Raw genomic sequence first — 12,818 nt, forward strand, 5'->3', positions numbered from 1 at the left:
CTCAATTTCAGTGCTTGTGATTGGTCTGTTTATATTTTCTATTTCTTCCTGGTTCAGTCTCGGAAAGTTGTGCTTCTCTAAAAGAATTTGTCCATTTCTTCCAGGTTCTCCATTTTATTGGCATATAGTTGCTTGTAGTAATCTCTCATGAACTTTTGTATTTCTGCAGTGTCAGTTGTTACTTCTTTTTCATTTCTAATGCTATTGATTTGAGTTTTCTCCCTTTTTTTCCTGATCGTCTGTCCAATGGTTTATAAATTTTGTTTATCTTCTCAAAGAACCAGTTTTTAGTTTTATTGATCATTGCTATTGGTTTCTTCATTTCTTTTTCATTTATTTCTGATGTGATCTTTATGATTTCTTTCCTCTGCTAACTTTGGGGATTTGTTGTTGTTCTTTCTCTAATTACTTTAGGTGTATGGTTAGATTGTTTATTTGATTTGTTTCTTTTTTCTTGAGGTAGGATTGTATTGCTATAAAATTCCCTCTTAGAACTGCTTTTGCTGCATCCCATAGGTTTTGGGTCATCGTGTTTTCATTGTCATTTGTTTCTAGATATTTTTTAATTTCCTCTTTGATTTCTTTAGTGAACTCTTGGTTATTTAGTAGTGTATTGTTTAGCCTCCGTGTGTTGTATTTTTTACAGGTTTATTCCTGTAATTGACATCTAGTCTCATAGTGTTGTGGTTGGAAAAGATAACTCGATACGATTTCAATTTTCTTACATTAACCAAGGCTTGATTTGTGACCCAAGGTATCATCTATCCTGGAGAATGTTCCATGAGCACTTGAGAAGAATGTGTATTCTGTTGTTTTTGGATGGAATGTCCTATAAATATCAATTAAGTCCATCTTGTTTAATGTATCATTTAAAACTTTTGTTATTTATTTTCATTGTGGATGATCTTTCCATTGGTGAAAGTGGGGTGTTAACGTCCCCTACTATGATTGTGTTACTGTTGATTTCCCCTTTTATGGCTGTTAGCATTTGCCTTATGTATTGAGGTGCTCCTATGTTGGGTGCATAAATATTTACAATTGTTATATCTTCTTGGATTGATCCCTTGATCATTATGTAGTGTCCTTCTTTGTCTCTTTATTCTAATGTCTATTTTGTCTGATATGAGAATCACTACTCCAGCTTTCTTTTGATTTCCATGTGCATGGAATATCTTTTTCCATCCCCTCACTTTCAGTCTGTATATGTCCCTAGGTCTGGAGTGGAACTCTTATAGACAGCATGTATATGGGTCTTGCTTTTGTATCCATTCAGCCAGTCTATGTCTTTTGGATGGAGCATTTAATCTGATTACATTTAAGGTAATTATTGATATGTATGTTCCTATGACCATTTTCTTAATTGTTTTTTTTTGTTTTCTTTTGTTTTTTTTGTGGTATGTGGGCCTCTCAGTGTTGTGGCCTCTCCCATTGCGGAGCACAGGCTCCGGACGCACAGGCTCACCGGCCATGGCTCACGGGCCCAGCCACTCCACGGCATGTGGGATCTTCCCAGACCAGGGCACGAACCTGTGTCCACTGCATTGGCAGGTGGACTCTCAACCACTGCTCCCCCAGGGAAGCCCTTCTTAATTGTTTTGCATTTGGTTTTGTAGGTCTTTTCCTTATCCTGTGTTTCCTGCCTAGAGAAATTACTTTAGCATTTGTTGTAAAGCTGGTTTGGTGGTGCTGACTTCTCTTAGCTTTTGGTTGTCTGTAAAGATTTTAATTTCTCCATCGAATCTGAATGAGATCCTTGCTGGGTAGAATAATCTTGGTTGTAGGTTTTTCCCTTTCATCACTTTAAATATGTCCTGCCAGTCCCTTCTGGCTTGCAGAGTTTCTGCTGAAAGATCAGCTGTTAACCTTATGGGGACTCCTTTTGTATGTTATTTGTTGTTTTTCCCTTGCTGCTTTTAATATTTTTTCTTTGTATTTAATTTTTGACATTTTGATTAATATGTGTCTTGGTGTGTTTCTCATTGGATTTATCCTGTATGGGACTCTCTGTGCTTCGTGGACTTGATTGACTATTTCCTTTCCCACATTAAGGAAGTTTCAACTGTAATCTTTTCAAATATTTTCTCAGTCCCTTTCTTTTTCTCTTCTTCTTTTGGGACCCCTATCATTCAAATGTTGGTGTGTTTAATGTTGTCTCAGAGGTCTCTGAGACTGTCCTCAATTCTTTTCATTCTTTTTTCTTTTTTGTGCTCTCCAGTAGTTATTTCCACTATTTTTTCTTCCAGATCACTTCTCTGTTCTTCTGCCTCAGTTATTCTGCTATTGATTCCTTCTAGAGAATTTTTAATTTCATTTATCGTGTTGTTTATCATTGTTTGTTTGCTCTTTAGTTCTTCTAGGTCCTTGTTAAACATTTCTTGTATTTTCTGCATTGTATTTCCAAAATTTTGGATCATCTTTACTATGATTACTCTGAATTCTTTTTCAGGTAGACTGCCTATTTCCTCTTCATTTGTTTGGTTTGGTGGGTTTTTGTCTTGCTCCTTCGTCTGCTGTTTGTTTCTCTGTCTTCTCATTTTGCTAAACTTACCGTGTTTGGGGTCTCTTTTTCGCAGGTTTGTAGTTCTTGTTGTTTTTTGTGTCTATCCCCAGTGGGTAAGGTTGGTTCAGTTGGTTGTATAGGCTTCCTGGTGGAGGGGACTCTTGCCAGTGTTTTGGTGGGTGAGGCTGGATCTTGTCTTTAGGTGGGCAGGACTGCGTCTGGTGGTGTGTTTTTGGATGTCTGTGATCTTACTATGATTTTACGCAGCCTGTCTGCTGTGGGTGGGGTTGTGTTCCTGTTTTGCTAGTTGTTTGGCATAGGATGTCCAGCACTGTAGCTAGCTGGTCGTTGAGTGGAGCTGTATCTAAGCATTGAGATGGAGATCTGTGGAAGAGCTTTTGTCATTTGATATTATGTGGAGCCGGTAGCTCTCTGAGGGACCAGTGTCTGAAGTCGGCTCTCCCACCTCAAAGGCACAGGCCTGACACCCAGCCAGAGCACCAAGACCCTGTCAACCACATGACTCAGAAGAAAAGGGAGAAAAAAAGAAAGAAAGAAAATCAATCAATAAAGTTATTAAAATAAAGAATAAAAAAGATTATTAAAAACAAAAATTAATTTTCAAAAAAGAAAATAAGAAAGAAGCGAGAGACCAAACCAAAAAACAAATCCACCCATTATAACAAGTGCTAAAAAACAATACTCAAAAAACAAAAACAAAAACGGAGAGACAGAACCCTAGGACAAATAGTAAAAGCAAAACTGTACAAACAAAATCACACAAAGAAGCATACACATACACACTCACAAAAAGAGAAAAAGGAAAAAAAAATATATCATGGCTTCTGCTGACCTCTTAGTCCCTCCAGTTCACTTTACTTCAGCTACACTGGACATCTTTCAGGTCCTCAACCACGTTAAATTCTTTTCCAGTTTAGAGACTGTGCACTTGCTGTTTCCTCTTCACTCTGTTCAGTGGCCACCAACTGGATCCTTAGGTTCACTTAACTTCTTGGAAAACGCATGTTGTTCACAAAGAGAGCAGGAGGGCAGTGAGGAAATGTATCACTTCTTCTAACTGGGCTCCCAGCACCGGAATCCCTGCCTCAACCTGCGAGGGAGTGGCCGAGGGGGGTGCAGGCGAGTTTTCCTAATACATTTGACCATGGCACACTTTTCTTGAGAAACATCTTAGTGAACTATTGTTGTGTAGAATACATTTTGGCTAGGCTCATGGTATATGTGAAAATTCCTAGCACAGTCAAGTAGGAAATATTCTACAAAAGTCTAGAGATTCTAAAGTCAAACAGAATGGTTGCTGTCTACTTTTCAGCCTTTGTAAGTGGCAATTAAATATGGAGCAAAATACCCAACTCAAAATAAAATAATCTTCTCAAACTTCTGGGTTCAATAGGGCATATTTCATCAAAGGACTTGTATGTCAGAGGAGGTATCTTTGAGTGTTTATCACATACAGATCTATAAAGTATGTGCTTTAAAAGCAGTAATATGATCATGCCTATGCCTCTGGGGCACCACCTATTTTTAAGGATAGGATGTTGGTTCAACACTATAGAGGGGAAGGTTACTTTGATCTAGATAGACTTGTCAGGGGCCCAAAGATCGACTTAATTTGTATAGAGAAGGCAGCTTCCGTATTAACATACATTAAAGATTCTGCTTTCTGCCATGAGACAGCCCCTGAGCCACGCTTGAGAAAGAAGAATTAAAGTCAGAAGAAATGGTGTTGGACTTTGAAAACTGTCACAGTAATTATCTTGCTGTAAAGTCACCTAAAATTCTGTCTTTCAATCAGGAACCAACCCTACTATGTGGAACCAAAAGAAGACAGGAACAGTACATGGATAGATGTAGCTGAAGAGTTTTGGCAGGTCTTTTTTTGGTAGAAAGCATATAGTTTCATTTTCTAAATCTCTGAAACCCAGACACAAATGCACACATTGTGAAGGACATGTTTCATTTGCCACCTTCCTGCTCACATCCTCAGAAGGCATTTTAAAGTTGAATGAGAAGGTTTGAAAGCAGCAAAGCTTACTATTCATGATGAAGCTGAGAATGGGGAGAGAGTACAGGATAGCATGGTACAGCACCTTGGGATCTGTCTCCACCCAGCCCTTAAGTGGTTACATGGTCGCAGGAAGAATTACAACTTTCAGGATTTCATTTTTCTCTTTGTAAATTTAGAAGACTGGAATCCAGAGAGCCTCCCAGTTCCAAGAATTGGACTCTCTATAATGATTTGGGGATTCAGGACCATTGCTGCCTTTTGGATCATTTACCCTGGAGTCTGGGAAAGATGAATGTCTAAGTCATTCTAGTTTCAGACTATTGATTTTCGGTTCGGAATTAGGCACTGAAAGCACGTGGACAGCTCTGCCCTCAAAATGCATGGGGTCAAAATGTACAAATAAGACTAGTACCACATTTTTATTATTAAAGTTCTTTGAATGGATTAAAGTTAACCATGGTCCATACCAGATTTGGGGATGGAATTAATTGTACATTATTAACGTGCTTCTGCTTTCAGTGAGGTAAGATATATTTCTTTTCACAGAAAAAAAGATGCAGAGAACAGGCCTATTCTAAATGATATTTGTGCCATGTATAAGAGTGCATCACATATTTTTAATTGCCATTTATATATTCATGTTGGTGAAGTCAGACATTTCTTTTGCTGTAGAGTAACTCAGTTTCCCATAGGACCCTGGTATATCTATGGCAGTTTCTTTTACCTTCAGAAATAAGTCAGTGTAGTTATTAGGAGACTTACTCCTATTCTGTGCCAAAGCTTTTATATACATTAACTCTTATCCTCACTATGACTCTGCCAGTAGGCTTCTTCACTAGTATGACCATATTTAATATGTGATTCTGTTCCCCTCATTGCCTTTGTCTATGTTTTCAGGGGAAACTAGATTTAGTACTGAAATACTGTACTTGAAAAATGGGCCTGTATATTGTAGTTGGCATTAGCACTTAATACATGATAGGTAACCAAGTATTCAGTTAAACGCATTTGTTGCCTAAGGAGGTGTATATTTATGTAATTATGTATGTATATGCTGTTTCATATTTGTTTTTCCTCTGTCATTTATCTCCTGTTAGGTAAGACTGGAAGTATAAATTTATTGTTGATTTAAAAACCCAAATTGATAACCCTTTAGCTTAGTGACAGAATGTTTTCCCATCATTTTAAATATACTAAAATGAGAAGCATTATTACATTCCCCATCACACTGTAAATGTTTATGCATTTCTTAATGAATACCAGTAGCACTTTATAAATTTTAAGAAGGGTGCTAACGGTCCAAAGTTGACCACGTTCAACACTTCTATTGTATCTAATTTGCTTCAACACTGGTTCCTAGCAAGCGTGTTTTTGACTCGGTCAGCTCAAATCCTCTTGAGATGTAGGTGCAGCATGATATACTAAGTAATAAGAAAATGAAAATATCTATTTTTTAGTTTGATACAGGAAAAACAATAGGCATCCTTTTAAGAACAGTTATCATTTGTTTAATCTGCTTGTTTAAATAATAACCATCAATACGGAACACTGACTTTGTACCGGGCACAGACACACTTACACGTGCTCTTTCATTCTTTTTTTTTTTTTAATTCTTTATTGGAGTATAATTACTTTACAATGGTGTGTTAGTTTCTGCTTTATAACAAAGTGTATCAGTTATACATATACATATGTTCCCATATCTCTTCCCTCTTGCGTCTCCCTCCCTCCCACCCTCCCTACTCTTTCATTCTTAACAATAGTCTTGCAAAATAGGCATCATTCTGTCCAGTTTGCAGAGGAGAGTGCAGGCCTTCTCTTGTTGGAGGCTGCACAGGAAGTTAGTAATCCAGTCATTGAAACTCCGGTTCTGTCATGACCTATGAATTTAATAGGTAAACATCTGGCGAATTTATTCATTTCTGCAGCATTAGGCTAACACCAGCTTCTATAATCAACCTCCAAGTTTCTGTGACGTAACACAGTAGAGGTTCATTTCTCACTCATTGACCAAACCAGTGAAGTTGTTCCCTTTTTAACAGGCAGCTTTCATTTATGCTGTGACTCTGAGACTTGGTTTCTTTCCATCTGGGAGCTCTGTCATTCCGCAGGGTCAGGAAAGAGAAGAGAGAGGGCCACTGTGGTCTAAAAGTGACATGCTATACAGGCTTGCATTTGATGGCCTCAAAAAATGAGGAGAGAGGGGGTGGGGAGGGCTGGGAAGAATAGTCTCAGGCTTGGCTTTTTAAAATACAAGGATTAAGAAGTGTGCTTGACATAGAGAATGGACTTGAGGACACGGAGTGGGGGAAGGGTAAGCTGGGACGAAGTGAGAGAGTGGCATGGACATATATACACTACCAAATGTAAAATAGATAGCTAGTGGGAAGCAGCCACATAGCACAGGGAGATCAGCTAGGTGCTTTGTGACCACCTAGAGGGGTGGATAGGGAGGGTGGGAGAGAGACGCAAGAGGGAGGGGATATGGGGATATATGTGTATGTATAGCTGATTCACTTTGTTATACAGCAGAAGCTAACACACCATTGTAAAGCGATTATACTCCAATCAAGATGGTAAAATTAATAAATAACTAAAAATAGTGGAAAAAAAAAAAGAAGTGTGTGTGTGTGTGCCCATGTAGGATAAGATCCTAACTTCGTAATACTAAGAGCACTGCGTTGAAAAAATTGTGTAAAAGGTCTAATGTGTTCATGGTTACTCTGGATAGTGATATTTTGAGCTATTTAAATTTTATTCATCATATCTTTATATAGTGTCCAAATTTTCTATAATCGGTTTTATAATAATAAAAACCAGTAAACACCATTTTTCAGGGCTCCTGAGAGGTGTGCCTGTACATCATGCAGGGCCAAGACTAGTGGGGGTGTCAGGGCCTACAATTTAAAAAGGCTTGTCAAGTGCTGACTCTACACTCACAGAAGGCAGCTATGTGGTGGGTGATTATACTCACAAAGGAAGGGGATGCTACTCCAGCCCCAGAAATGCCACTGTTGGTGCATTCAGTGGATATTAAGAATATCTGATGCAGACAGAGGCAGTGGTAAAGTTCTGTGCCCAATGTCACTTTCATCTCAAAGTTTTTAAAAAATTGGCTTTGCCTCCAAAAGTGATCTTATGCATTTCTGTTTCATCTCAGCACATCAGGTATTCTCTTGGAAGCCTTAGCTAGGCATATTCTCTTTGCTCCAGCCTGGGTCGGCATATTGGCCTTCTTCTCAGCTTCTACAAGCCTGTCAAAAAGTATGAAAGCAGTGATATGTACTTACTTTAAAATGTCCTTTTTTGTTAATACTGTCAGATCTCTTCAGAGGATGCTGCTTCAGAGAGAATGAGCCTATCCCATGCTGAGTAGAATAAAAATAAGCATCTGAAGTATTGAAAAGGGTCTACTTAGCATTTCCTGTCTCTCTGTGTCAGTTTCCTCATACTTTTCACTTTTCCTATAAAAATCACTTCTTAGATTGAAGGGAAAAATATAGTCAAATAAGAGAGGATGAGCTCTACCCCTTTTAAGTATGCATAAGACAAATTTGGTTGAAAGAAGGACACATAATGTGATGTAGTATGTGTTATAGTCAACCATAACAAATGCTTATTGAAATCTTTGTGAGATATTTGTCTATTCCTTGATCCTTGATATCTGTTGCAAAGTTGTTCTTCTGTAAATAGCAGGTTAATGATCCATTGTTGCAAACTTCATGGGGATCAAAAAACACAAGAAGCATCTTGTAAATAATTTCATTTTGATGTACTTAATAATACTGTGCACCACTGGCCAGAGTGCCATAGACAGAAAATGGATTCTTAAAACTGAATAGCACTGATTTCAAAGATCATTTTCGAGACCACCATCAGATGTACCACATCTGGAAAAAGTCAAAATTTACAGCAGTGATCACTCAACGAATTTGGTTTGAAAATAGAATGGTGATGTGTAAGTAACTTCTGTCATTCAAGGTGAATTTTTAAAAATAACAGTGGTGTCATGTCAGTTAGTCATATATGCAATTTTTCTTGGAGATTATGTACATATATCTGATTTTCCTGATTAACTTGATCAAACCAATCTCTCTGTACCCTGTAGCAACAGAGACTTTGTGATATTGAGTGCTTTACTTAGTGTATCTGTGCAGAAGGAGAGACAAAGAATAGTTCTAGCTTTTCTTATGTTTTATAACATCTCATGTTAGTGAAGTAAGTCAGAAAGAGAAAAACAATTATATATGCTAACGCATATATATGGAATCTAGAAAAATGGTACTGATGAACCTAGTGGCAGGGCAGGAATAAAGACGCAGACGTAGAGACCAGACTTGAGGACACGGGGCGGGGGGAAAGGGAAGCTGGGACGAAGTGAGAGAGTAACTTTGACATATCTACACTACCAAATGTAAAATGTATGGCTAGTGAGAAGCAGCTGCATAGCACAGGAAGATCTACTTGATACTTTGTGACCACCTAGAGAGGTGGGACAAGGATGGGGGGAGGGTGGCTCAAGAGGGAGGGGATATGAGGATGTATGTATACATATAGCTGATTCACTTTGTTGTACAGCAGAAACTAACACACCATTGTAAAGCAATTATACTCCAATAAAGATGTGAAAAAAAATAAATGAGAAGGTTTACTAAATAAATATGTAGAAATCCAAAATTATAAAGCAAGTGATCATTTCTTTGCAAACTGATTCTTCATTTTCCACACACAATACCTTAGCTAATTAAGTGTCCCTAATATACTTTTTTAAGTGTACAGTTCAGAAGCAATAAGTATTTTCGTATTGTTATGCCCCTAATCTCCAGGACACTTTTCATCTTGCAAAACTGAAACTCTGTACCCATTAAACAACTCCACCTTTCCTTCTCCTCCAAGCCCCTAGTAAATACTATTCTATTTTCTGTCTCAATGGATTTGACTATTTTAGATATCTCACATGGGCAGAATCTGTTTGTGATTAGGTGACTTTACTTAGCTTAACGGCCTCAAGCATCATCTATGTTGTAGCATGTGCCCGAATTTTCTTCCCTCTTAAAGTTGAAAAATAATCCATTGTTTATGCAACATTTTGTTTAACCACTCCCCTGCTAATGAACATTTGGGTTGCAACCACCTCTTGACTATTGTGAATAATGTTGTTATGAAAATGAGTGTGCAAATATCTCTTAGAGATCCTGCTTTCAATTCTTTTGGCTATATACCCAGAAGTGAGATTGCTGGATCAAATAGTAATTCTATTTTTAATGTTTTGAAGAACCACCATATTGTTTTTCATAGCAGTTCCTTCATTTTGCATTCACACCAACAATGTGTAAGAGTTCTAATTTCTCTACATCCTCGTCAACGCTTGTTATTTTCTTCCTTTCTTTATTTATTTCCTCCCTCCCTCCTCCCTTTTCTTTCTCTCTTTCTTTATTTTTTATTCTTCCTTCCTTCCTTCCTCCCCTCGTCCCTCCCTCCCTCCCCCCTCCTTTCTTTCTCTCCTTTTCTTTCTCTCTCTTTCTTTTTTTGTTTCTTTCTTTGTTCCTTCCTTCCTTCCTTCCTTCCTTCCTTTGACATTCTAATGGATATGAGGTGATATCTATTGTGGTTTTGATTAGCATTCTGTAATGACTAGTGATGTTTCAAACCTTGTTATATGCTTATTGGCCATTTGTATGTCATGTTTGGAGAAATGTCAATTTAAGTCCTTTGCCCATTTTTCAGTCTGGTTATTTATTTATTGCTGAGTTGTAGGAATTCTTTATATATTCTGTATATTAACTCCTTGTCAGATATATGACCTGCAAATATTTTCTCCCATTCCATAAGTTGTATTTTCACTCTAGTGACTGTGTCCTTTGATGCACAAAGTGTTTTAGATTTGCTCTAGTCCCATTTGTATATTTTTGCTTCTGTTGCCAATGCTTTTGATCTCATGTCCAAGAAATCATTGGCAAATCCATGTCATGAAGCTTTTCCCCTATATTGTCTTCAGTTTTAGGTCTTACATTTAGGTCTTTAATACATTTTGAGTTACTTTTGGTATATGCGTAAGATAAGGGTCCAAGTTCATTCTTTTGCATGTGGATCTCCACTTTTTCCAGCATAGCTTGTTGGAGAGACTACTATACCTTTCCCATTGAGTGGTCTTGGCACTCCTGTTAAAGATAATTTTCCATATATACAAGGGTTTATTTCTGGACTTTCCATTCTATTCTGTTGGTCTGTGTATCTCTCTTTATGCCAGTACCACACTGTTCAGGTTACTGAAGCTTTGTAACACAGTTTTAAATTAGAAGGTGTGAGGCCATCTGCTTGGTACTACTTTTTCAAGGTTGTTTTGGCTATTCAGGATCCATTGAGATTCCTTGTGAATTTTAGGATGGATTTTTCTATTTCTACAAAAGACACTGTTTGGGTTTTGATTGGGATTGCATTAATACTGTAGGTAACTTAACGATATTAAGCGTTCCAAACCATGAACATAGGGTGTCTTCCCAGTTTTTTGTGACTTCTTTAATTTCTTTCAGCAACATTTTGTAGTTTTCAGAGTACAGGTCTTTTACCTCCTTTGTTTATTCCTAAATAATTTATTCTTTTTGATGCTATTGTAAACAGAGTTTGTTTTTTTTTAATGTCCTCTTTGGATTGTCCATTGTTAGTGTATAGAGACACAACTGATTTTTGAGTCTTGGTCTTGTATCCTGAAACTTTGCTGAATTCATTTATTCTAACGGTTATTGTGTTTGTGTGTGTTTGGAATCTTTAGGATTTTCTACATATAACATCATGTTTTCTGTGAACAGAGATAATTTTACTTCTTCCTTTCCAATTTGGATGCTTTTTATTTCTTTTTCCTGCCTAATTCTCTGGCTAGGATTTCCAGTACTGTGTTGAATAAGAGTAGTGAAAGTGGGCATTCTTGTCTTGTCCCTGATCTTAGAGAAAAAGCTATCAGGCTTTGACCATTGAATAGAATGTTAGCTGTGGGCTTGTCATATATGGCCTTTATTATATTGAGGTAGTTTCCTTCTATTCCTAGTTTGTTGTGTGTTTTTATCATGAAAAAGTGTTGAATTTTATATAATGCTTTTTTATATCAATTGAAATAATCACATGGCTTTTCCCCCTCATTTGGTAATGTGTTATATTGCATTGATTGATTTTGTTATGTTGAACCATTCTTGCATTCCAGGAATAAACCCCCCTGGTTTTAGTATCAGGTATCAGGTTCCTTCCTTTTCAATTATTTGGAAGATTTTGGGGTGGATTAGTGTTAATTCTTCTTTAAATGTTTGATAGAACTCACCAGTGAAGCCATCAGGTCCTGGGCTTTTCCTTCTTGGGAGAGCTCCAATATAATTTTGTACCATTTTGTTTACGTATAACAGTTTTCATTCATTCAGTTGTAAACTGGGGAATGATAGTAAATTTTTATCTTTGTGAGCAAAGTTAGCAAATGCAATCATTTTTCCTGTTGGCTTTTTCTTTAACTTTTTCATGAACAATTAATAAAAATCAACACTCTTAAATTAATGCTTTAATGGTATACACTGCCTACTTATTGAGTGCTATGATCATCAGGGTTTGGATTTATATTATTTCATTTATTTCTGCCAGCAGCCAGTGAGGTAATCATTATTTTACAGTTGAGGAGACCCAAGCTTTGGGATATTAAAATATGTGCCCGGGATTATACACGAAGTAAGTGGTGGAGCTGGAATTTCAACCAACCCTCTGGAATCCAGAAACCTTCTGCTTAAACATTAGGCTATGCTGCTTCCCACATATAGACATTAATGAGCGCTTTCACATATCATGTTTGACATGTGTCTTTGGGTAAAGGTACAAGGTACATGCTTCTCAGATACAGTATTGGTAATCCCATTTCACAGAAGCAAAAACTGAAATGTAGAGAGGTTAAGCTACTTCTCTGAGACCATCAGATAATAAGTAATGGAGGAAGCCCTCAATCATGTCTCCTACTTTCCAATTCAGTGTTCTTTCCATTGCCCCCTCTGACTCCCTCCACTGGTGCCATGACACTTTGCCTTCTCTGAATGCACAGCAGAAAACAACATAGGCAACTTTTTTCACTAGCCAACTTTTAGTTAGTCGCACCCAGGTCTCAGAGATATTAAAACTAGATACATCCTAAGAAGATCACTCTTATAATGGTGGGCCTAAGGGTATAACATTAACTCCTAATAAAAAGGATTTTTAGAGGTACAATTGATGGCATCATGTAGTTATTAACAGATTTGAGTGAGTGTAGGAAGGGAAAGA

General features: G+C 37.4%; 1 protein-coding gene across 3 annotated transcripts in view; it reads left to right on the forward strand.

The window, feature by feature from the left end:
• GABRB2 (gamma-aminobutyric acid type A receptor subunit beta2) overlaps positions 1–12,818 on the forward strand; it is a 306,620-nt gene that overhangs the window by 79,252 nt on the left and 214,550 nt on the right. The window lies entirely within an intron of this gene.

Source organism: Lipotes vexillifer, unplaced genomic scaffold, assembly GCF_000442215.2.
Source record: "Lipotes vexillifer unplaced genomic scaffold, Lipotes_vexillifer_v1.1 scaffold95, whole genome shotgun sequence".
NCBI classification, from domain to species: domain Eukaryota; kingdom Metazoa; phylum Chordata; class Mammalia; order Artiodactyla; family Lipotidae; genus Lipotes; species Lipotes vexillifer.